Here is a 9,045-nt window from a genome sequence, read left to right on the forward strand (position 1 = left end):
TTCAAGAACGTTTTGAAATTATCTAGAACATTCTCAAATACTTCAAAAAATTATACAAACACCATTAAATCCAACTTTCTAAAATTTATCATGACACCAAATTTCATTTGCCAACTTGAGTGAAAGTTATTTCATTTTTTCGTATTTTTTTATTTGTATTTAAATTAGGTTTAGATTAAATTGTTTCGTTTATTCATTTATTTATTTTTAGAGTGCAAGTGTGCACCTTCAAATTGATTCCAATAAATTTGTATCACACAAATTAGTTTTTTTTAGACAAATTGATTCTTGCTCATTAGAATATTAGATAAGTAAATACCTGATGAGATAAATGAGCAACTTAGTTATTTTTTATTTAATATTATAAAAATATGTTATTTTTAAGAAAAATTAAAGACTAATTTGTCACCCATTTTTATAATTATTGGAGATTAATTTTTTTAAAATTATGAAAGATTAATAATTAAGAATAAATTACTAAAATCGTCTCCATTTTTTTTAAGATACTAATAACAATACCTTTTATTTTTGTTAACAATAAAAATATTCAATGTTTTAAAATGTGACAACAATACCTAACTTTTTTCAAGAAGTGTTATAAAAATCAGATTTTAATATAGTTTTTTGTAAGTATAATTGCAAAAAGTGATATTTTTTTCTTAAAGTTTGATAATTTTACACTAAATAGTTTTTTGTAATTTTTTGTCATTAACCAAGAATACTTTTAAAAAATAAAAAAAATATCTTATTTGTTGAGTTTTGAAAGATCTTATCATTTATTATGATGACAAATATTTGGTTAAGTTGATTGGGGATTAATTCTAATTTATTTTATGATTAATTGTGTAATAAAATTGTACAATTGTTATGTAGTTTAATGCTAATTTAGCTATATCTAAAATGAATTAACTATTAAGAGTAAGATATGAGCATAACATAAAAGATTACTATTGCCAATAGAAAAAAAAAATTGTCATGACAATGATGATGAAGAATGTTTTGACAAGTAAAAGCTAGTAAGCTATAATTTTGCTATAAGAAGAAGATCAATTCTCAAGGAAAGATAAGGAGAAATTTCATAATATATACTTCACACGTTTGAGTGTCATTCTTCCTCATTTGGACCTCAATTTGGTATATTTATTTTTTGTTTTGAATCTTCTTAGTAAATTGAAAAAGGCTTATGATTTTGAGAGATTTTAATATATATATATATATATATATATATATATATATATATATATATATATATATATATATATATATATATATATGTATGAGTGAAAATGTATAAATTAAAAAGAAAAGCTAAAATAGTTTGAGTTTGTCATTTGTTTGGTTTTGAAAATTTTAGTTTGTCTTAGCATTTGTTTGAGAAGCTCCAAATTGTAGTTATATTGGCGTAGAACCAGTTTGGTTCGTTTATTTTTGTTTTAGTCTTAAAATTGGTACTTATAATTTTGGTGATTGATATAGTAAAATTTTATCATTAAAATGTGAATCTTCATTCAAGTAATAGATTATAATCTTTAGAAGATTATCATGAACGGATCTAATATTCTAATAAAATTAACACCTAAAAAATAGGTTGTTTCCAATAAAAACAGATAATGGACAGAAAATGAGAAGAAAAAAGTGAAATCAAATGCTAAGATAATGAACATGATGCATTACGCCATAAGATTCGAGGAGTACAACAGAGTCTTCTAATGTAAAATAGCAAAAAAAATATAGGAGAAGTTTCAAATAACTCATGAAAAAAGAAAACAGATGAGAGAAACCTAAACTGATATGCTAATAATGATTATGAATTGTTTTTCATGAAATAAGAAGAGTCCAAAGACGAGATATTTGAGATATTCTTAATTATAACCAATAGCCTTGATACATTGAAAAAATAATTCATTGAAAAGGAGTTAATCAGAAAAATTCTAAAACTAACTAGTGGGAGATTAAAGCTACTGTTATATAAGAAAGAAACAATCTTAACAAAATCACTTATGATGAGTTAAAAAGAAAGCTACTAGCATATGATCCTATTCATTTAGAAAAAAAAAACGATGTTGTTCTAAAGTTAAAGATTAAGGCAAATCTAATGATGAACTTTCAAGTGATGATGAGATCATATTCTTTGTAAAAAGGATGAGAATGATCTTGAGATATAAAGTAGGAAAAACAAGTTCTTTATAATCCAAAGAGGACAAAAAGAAAAATAACAAATTAAACTGTCACTATTGCAATGAACTTAGACACTTTAAATCAAAATGTCTCTTGCTAAAAAGAAAAGAAGATTTCAAAAGGAAAAAGAAGAAAGTTCTGATAATCTCTTGAGAATATTTAAAAAATGACTCATATAAAGACCGAAAATATTTAGAAAATGACTCATCTAAAGATGATAACAAAGAACAAAGAGCACATATCCATATTATGACTAAGGACAAAAAACCTATTCAAGAGATAAATTATTTTGACTGCACTACTGAAGAATTATATGCTATTATTGATGATTTATCTCATAACTCTATTAAGATCTTATCTAAATATACTAAGTATGAAAAGAAAAACGAAGCATTGAAATATAATATGTTTTCTTTACAAGCAAAATTATATGTGTATAATAATACTTTTATTGTTAATTTAAAAAATGAAAATGATGTTTAAAAATTGAAATTAAGAGGTTGAAAGAGAAATTATTTGCATCTAATCTTGTTGATATTGTTGTTAAAAATAAAAAAAATTGCATAAAACTGTAAAATCTTTGAACGATAAGTTTGTTTAAGAATCTAATAATTTGGATAAAATCTTATTTATCCAAAGATTTATATCGCAAAAAATTGGTTTAGGATATTAAAAAGGAAGCACTACTATTTTCAAACCCATTCTCATAAAATTTCTATTTCATATAATCAAAGCAGAAAATCATCATATAATTTTACAAAATCAACAAAAAAAAATTGCTATAAATATAATAAACTTGGACACACTCATAAACAATTCTTTTTTTCCTTAAAGAAATATAGTGATAAAGTATATACTAATGGATTATAATGACCATGTGTAGTAAAAAAAATTCACATCAAAGGATTCAAATTAATTTAGATACTAAGATTTCTTAAGCTTATACAGGTTTATCTAGCATCCAAAAGAAGGAAAAATATTTGCTACATAATGAATAGCGGATGCTCGACACATGACAGAGAATATGATGGTGGCTTCATTACTTTTGGAAATGATAATAATGGTAAGATAATTGTCATAAAAAAAATTGGTAAGATTTTTCAATTTTTGTAGACAATGTTCTTTTAGTGAATAGTTTGAAACACAATTTAATTAGTATTAATCAATTATGTGATCTTGGCTATTTAATCTCTTTCAATCATTTTGAATGCAAAATTGTTAATGAATAAACTAAATCTATTTTATTTATAGCCAAGAGGTGTGATAATGTGTATGATCTCACCTTAGATAATTTGAAAAATCAAAATATAAAATATTTTTGTTATTATGAAAAATAAATTTGGCATAAAAAACTATGGTATGCAAGCATATTTCAAATTTTAAAATTGATCAAATGAAATTTAATTAGAGGTCTTTTTAACATTAAATTTGCAAAGATATTATTTGTGATGTTTGTCAAACGGGTAAATAAGCAAAATTTTCTTTTAAAATTAAGGAAGATGTCTCAACTAAAAAATTTTTGAAACTTTTACATATTGATCTTTTCGGTCCAACTAAAACTCAAAATTTAGGTGAAAAATTCTATGACTTAGTTATTATAGATAACTACACTAGATATAGTTAGATTTTCTTTTACTCATAAAAATGCTACTTTTAATATTTTTAAAAAATTCAGCAAAAGAGTTAAAAATTTTATAAAATTATTTCTATTAGAAGTTATCTCAAAAAAAAATTTTGAAAATCATTTTTTTAAAAGATTTTGTGATCAAAATATGATTTCACACAATTTCTCTTTCTAAGAACATCTCAATAAAATGGTGTTGTGGACAAGAACAATAAAAGTTTCAAAGAGATGATTAAAGCCATGTTATATGAGAATAAAATTTCTAAATCTTTATAGGCTAAAATAGTTAACACTGCATGCTATATTTTGAATCAAACTATTATTAAATTTTTTTTGAAAAATACACCTTATGAGCTATGAAAAGGAACTCTTTCTACTTTTTATTATTTTTTTGAATTTAGAACAAAATGTTTTGTTTTAAATCGAGAATAGATATCTCACCAAAATTATCCTCATGAATTTATTATGAATTTTTATAATGGATATATACTAATTCATACAGATATAAAGATATTCCTTTTAGATCTATTTACTATTAACTCGTACACTTTTGTTGGTAGAAAGAAGGCAGCTTGGCAGATTGCTTCAGAGCTTCTCATGGCTAGCTTGATATCTAGGATCAACGAGCATTGATAAAGACGTTGGGTCCTGTTATGTGAAGCTATCTCTTTAGCGCAAATGGGTCTTGTTTTTAGAATTTTCATATAGTTTTATTTCCTGCATATTTTAGTGTCTGGATATGTAGTACCTCTTTGTTTTTTTTCTACGTTAAACTAACTTTCGGCCAACATAAATAACATCAAAACTTTAAAAAAGATATAAAGTTAATTGAAAAAAGGTGAAATATTAGTATGACAAATTTTATTAATATTAAATTGAGATATTTTAATTATAAATTTTGTTCTCATATACTACAAATTATTTATTATTTAGTATAATTATTTGTTTAAAAACTCATTTAAGTTTTTGTTACTAAATAATTATTATTCTATTCATATTTATAATATAATTCAATTATTATTTAAATAAATTATTTATTTAAATTAATTTTTCAATATGTGTTTTATTAATATTTATTTTAGTCATTTTAAAATTAATTAAAAAGGTATTTTAATTTTTTAAATCAAATTCAAAATTCTAATTTCTATCACAATTAAAAAAACTTTAATAAAAAAAAGCTAATTTAGGATATAAAAGAATATAAAAATTAACAAATATTCTCCACATACAAGTCCATATAAGTTACTTTAACTTAATTTACCTCACGCGCTGATACTTCTTTTTCTTTTTCTTCTTCTTCTTCTTCACCCCTGATATTTCGTTATGGCTGTTACCAATACCATCATTTCCTCCTCTTCCTCCTTCTTTTCTCATTGGAATTTCTTCTCCTTCCTTTTTCTTCTTCTTCACCCCTGATACTTCGTTATCGCTGTCATCAATACTATCATTTTCCTCTCTTCCTCCTTCTTTTCTCATTGGAATTTCTTCTCCTTTCTTTTTCTCCTTCTCCTCCATCATCTTCGTCCTCCTTCCTTTTCCTCTTTCTTCTCCATCATCTTCATCATTATGATCATCATCGTTATAGTCATCGTCGTCTTCTTCTTATACGTATTGTTGTTATTATTATTGTCGTCATTATTGTTATGGTTATTGTAGAATTTTTGTCATATTGATGACGTTACTTGACCCAAAATTGATTTGGATGTGTTTTGTTGATAATTCAGTCATTTTTGTGTATTGTTTTCAAACTGAGTCTATATGTCGCAATCAATATAAAAATTCGGTGTTGGAGTTATGAATCTGAATTATTATTATTATGATGAATCAATTTCATTCTTGTTTCAGTGTGTTTTAGAAAATTTTTAGTGTATTTTAAAAATCTTTCGATGTATTGTAAAAATTTTTCGGTGTATTTTTATTCTGATATGTTTTGCATAGTTCAAAACTCTTCTTCTTCCCCCTCCTCGTCTTCTGTTGTTGCTTCTTCTTCTTTTTTACCATCATCATCATCATCTTTTTTTCTTATTCATATTTTTCTTCTTGTTTTACATTCTCACATTTTTTCTTGTTTTACTCTCTTAACAAGAATAAAAACAAAAAAAATCAAACAAAGAAGAAGAAGAAACACATAATGCTGCAAAATTACATGAAAGATGATAAACCTACATTCATTCAATTAAAAGAAAGAAAGAAATTAAAAAAAAGAAAAAAATGCATTAAAGAAAATATTGTTGTGCATTTGTAGCAAAATTTTGATGTAGGAGTTCTGAATCTGAATTATTATTTTGATGAATATGTTCCATTCTCATTTTGGTGTATTTTGCAAAGATTTCGGTGTATTTTATAAATTTTTCCGTGTATTTTAGAAATATTTCTATGTATTTAATTTTTATTCTGATAAGTTCTGCATAATTCAAAAATTTTCCTCTTCTTTCTCCTCATCATCTTTTGCTGCTTCTTCTTTTTTATCTTCTTATTTCGTTTTCTTATAATTTTTCTTGGGAGAAAAATCAAACTAAGAAAAAAAATACATAATGTTGTAAAATCAATAGAAAGAGGAGGAGAAAAAAAATACATAATGTAAAATCAAACTTAGAGGGATAAGACCTTTCAGTAGACCGGTTCCAACTTAGGAGACCCATGTGAAGGTTGGGACTATCTTTTTTATTTTGTGTATGTATATATATACCTTGATGTAGTACTTAGTATTTTGATCTTTGGCGTATATCTCTAAAACTCATCTTTTATATATATATATATATATATATATATATATATATATATATATATATATATATATATATCTTTTGTTATCATGTATCTATTTGTGATGTTGCTTTAAGTATTAACTTGCGAAAAAATAAATGAATTTTACAAAAAATAGCTTAATAACGCTAGTCTGACAAAGGTTTATATAAACTAGATAATGAAATTCTGAGTTTTGAGCTGATTAGGTCTATACGATAAATAACATCTAAACGTTTTGTATTAGTCATGACGTGTCAAAAATTATATTGTTACAATTTCACTGGATGTTCTACTAAAATGATCTCCATGATGAAAGTAGAAACAACATATATATCATTCATCTACATTATCAACACACACTTAAATAAATCAGAAAACGCATCATTATTTCACAAATACAGTTAATCAATATCATCACTACAATTATCCTAACATAAGCCCCTTATAATGATACACAATTACATATTAAACCTAACAAATCATATTCAAATCATAGTTCAAGTGATAGAAATTTTGAAATCATTAAACATGACACAATTTTTCCTTCTTGTACCGAAATGAAAACATACAATATTAACTAAATCCAACATCATGCATTGCCACAGCCATTTAAACACCAACGCACATAGCATCGAATATTTTTTTATTTCTGTAGATGCTAGTTTTTTCACCAACGATGCTTTGCATTATCTTTGCCAATCACAACTTCAACCTAGCACAGCACCACTTTAAACTAGAAGGCGATTTATTTGAAGGGAGAAAGACATTGGTTGTCTTTTCATAAGATTTGATGTAATTGTTGGTGTGGGTTATGGGTGTTATGGGATTATAAAGAGATTAAGTGAGGTGGAGAATTGCAACGGCGTCGTTTTAATGTACAAGGGATTTATTTGTCTCTCAACTTTTTGCCAATCATCTGTATCATCATCATAGTGGACACGTCATCACTCTCCCCTTCAGATCAATATTATTCGTTACATTTTTTAACCATAACTCTACGGAGGTGTATAACTATCACGCGTTTTAAAATATGAGAGATTTAAATGTATTTTTAATTTTAACTTAAATGTCCGCAGTTAAAAAGGTTAGAGACTTATTTATCTTTTACTCTAAAAAATAATTATATTTATTCTTTTAATCAGTTTTTCAATTTTTAACAAATTTGAACATTCTATAACTATATCGCAGGCAGCTATAGTGCAAGCGTTGACTGCAAAATAAGTTAAAAAACTATAACGTTGCCACTACCAACACATTAGATCAATAGCGCAGTTGCGAGTAATGTAATAGTGTGATAATGAATTTAATGGCAGTGTATTCGGAATACTTGTATTATTGTAACGATTTAACTATAATATTACGCACTCGTATGATTAATTAAATATTTTATTTGAAAAAAATTAATGATTTAAATTTTTTAAACTAAAAAGTTAATAATTTAATATTTTAAAATTTTTTAAAATGTGCAAAATTTTTTGATACGTTGATATAATATTTTAGATAATGTTATGTTAGTTTATTTTTCCATTCATTCAATTTTATTCAAATAATTTAAAATTTTAAAATTTTTAATTTAAAATTTAGACGAATATAATTTAAATTAACGAATGAATTCAATTCAACAAAAATAATTACTCGTATTATTATACTAGTGAATGCGCTATAATTGCTCTTTTTCCATTGCAGAGCCTTCAACTGTGTTATAGTACCTAACTGCAAAATAAAAAAATAATGTCTAAAATGGTAAACCTTTTGAATTTTTAACTTAAAATTATTTTTTTTGTTTATTTAAAGAAAAGCTGTTTGATTTTAAAGGAAGAAAGTTAGAGAAATTTTAAGTCCAAATATTAAATTCATTTGATTGAAAATATGTTTATCTAAAAAATAAAAATTTAACTTAATAAAAAATTAAATTATTTTATTAGATTAAAAAGAAACGCTAAAGGCTAAGTAGCATTTTTCCTTTAATTATTGTGCTTTCTTGCGTATTACACCAATTTAAATATATTGTTATTTGAAAGATGTCTCTATAATAAGCCGAATTATTCAATTGTCCCCTGCTTCTGGCTTTAAGTTGTTGAACAAATATTACACTCTTGGTAGGCAAACCCCATGCATTTGAATGACAAGTGTACATGAATCTGAAGTTGTGACTTCATATGAACATAGTGGAAGTGGTGACTGATGAAACATTCAAACTAATTAGACTACGACATTGCATATTTTATCAAAGTCAGATACATATACGATGTTTTCCAATTGTAATAGTATACTAATTCATTGTTTGGCACATTACGGTGAGACTTTGTAATTTTAACCTCTGCTTTGCCGTGGAAATTGTGTAAAGTAACTTCGGAGTTTCTCAGGATCTGCAAGTTTTAGAAATAATTATTTACTAAGAACTTTGTGTATCGGAGTTTACTAGAATTAAAACCTGTAGGAATTATACCATAAGTCATGTCCAAATTTTGGCATGTGTACAAGTTTCGTCAATT

This window comes from Arachis hypogaea, chromosome 5 (assembly GCF_003086295.3).
Source record: "Arachis hypogaea cultivar Tifrunner chromosome 5, arahy.Tifrunner.gnm2.J5K5, whole genome shotgun sequence".
Classification (NCBI taxonomy): domain Eukaryota; kingdom Viridiplantae; phylum Streptophyta; class Magnoliopsida; order Fabales; family Fabaceae; genus Arachis; species Arachis hypogaea.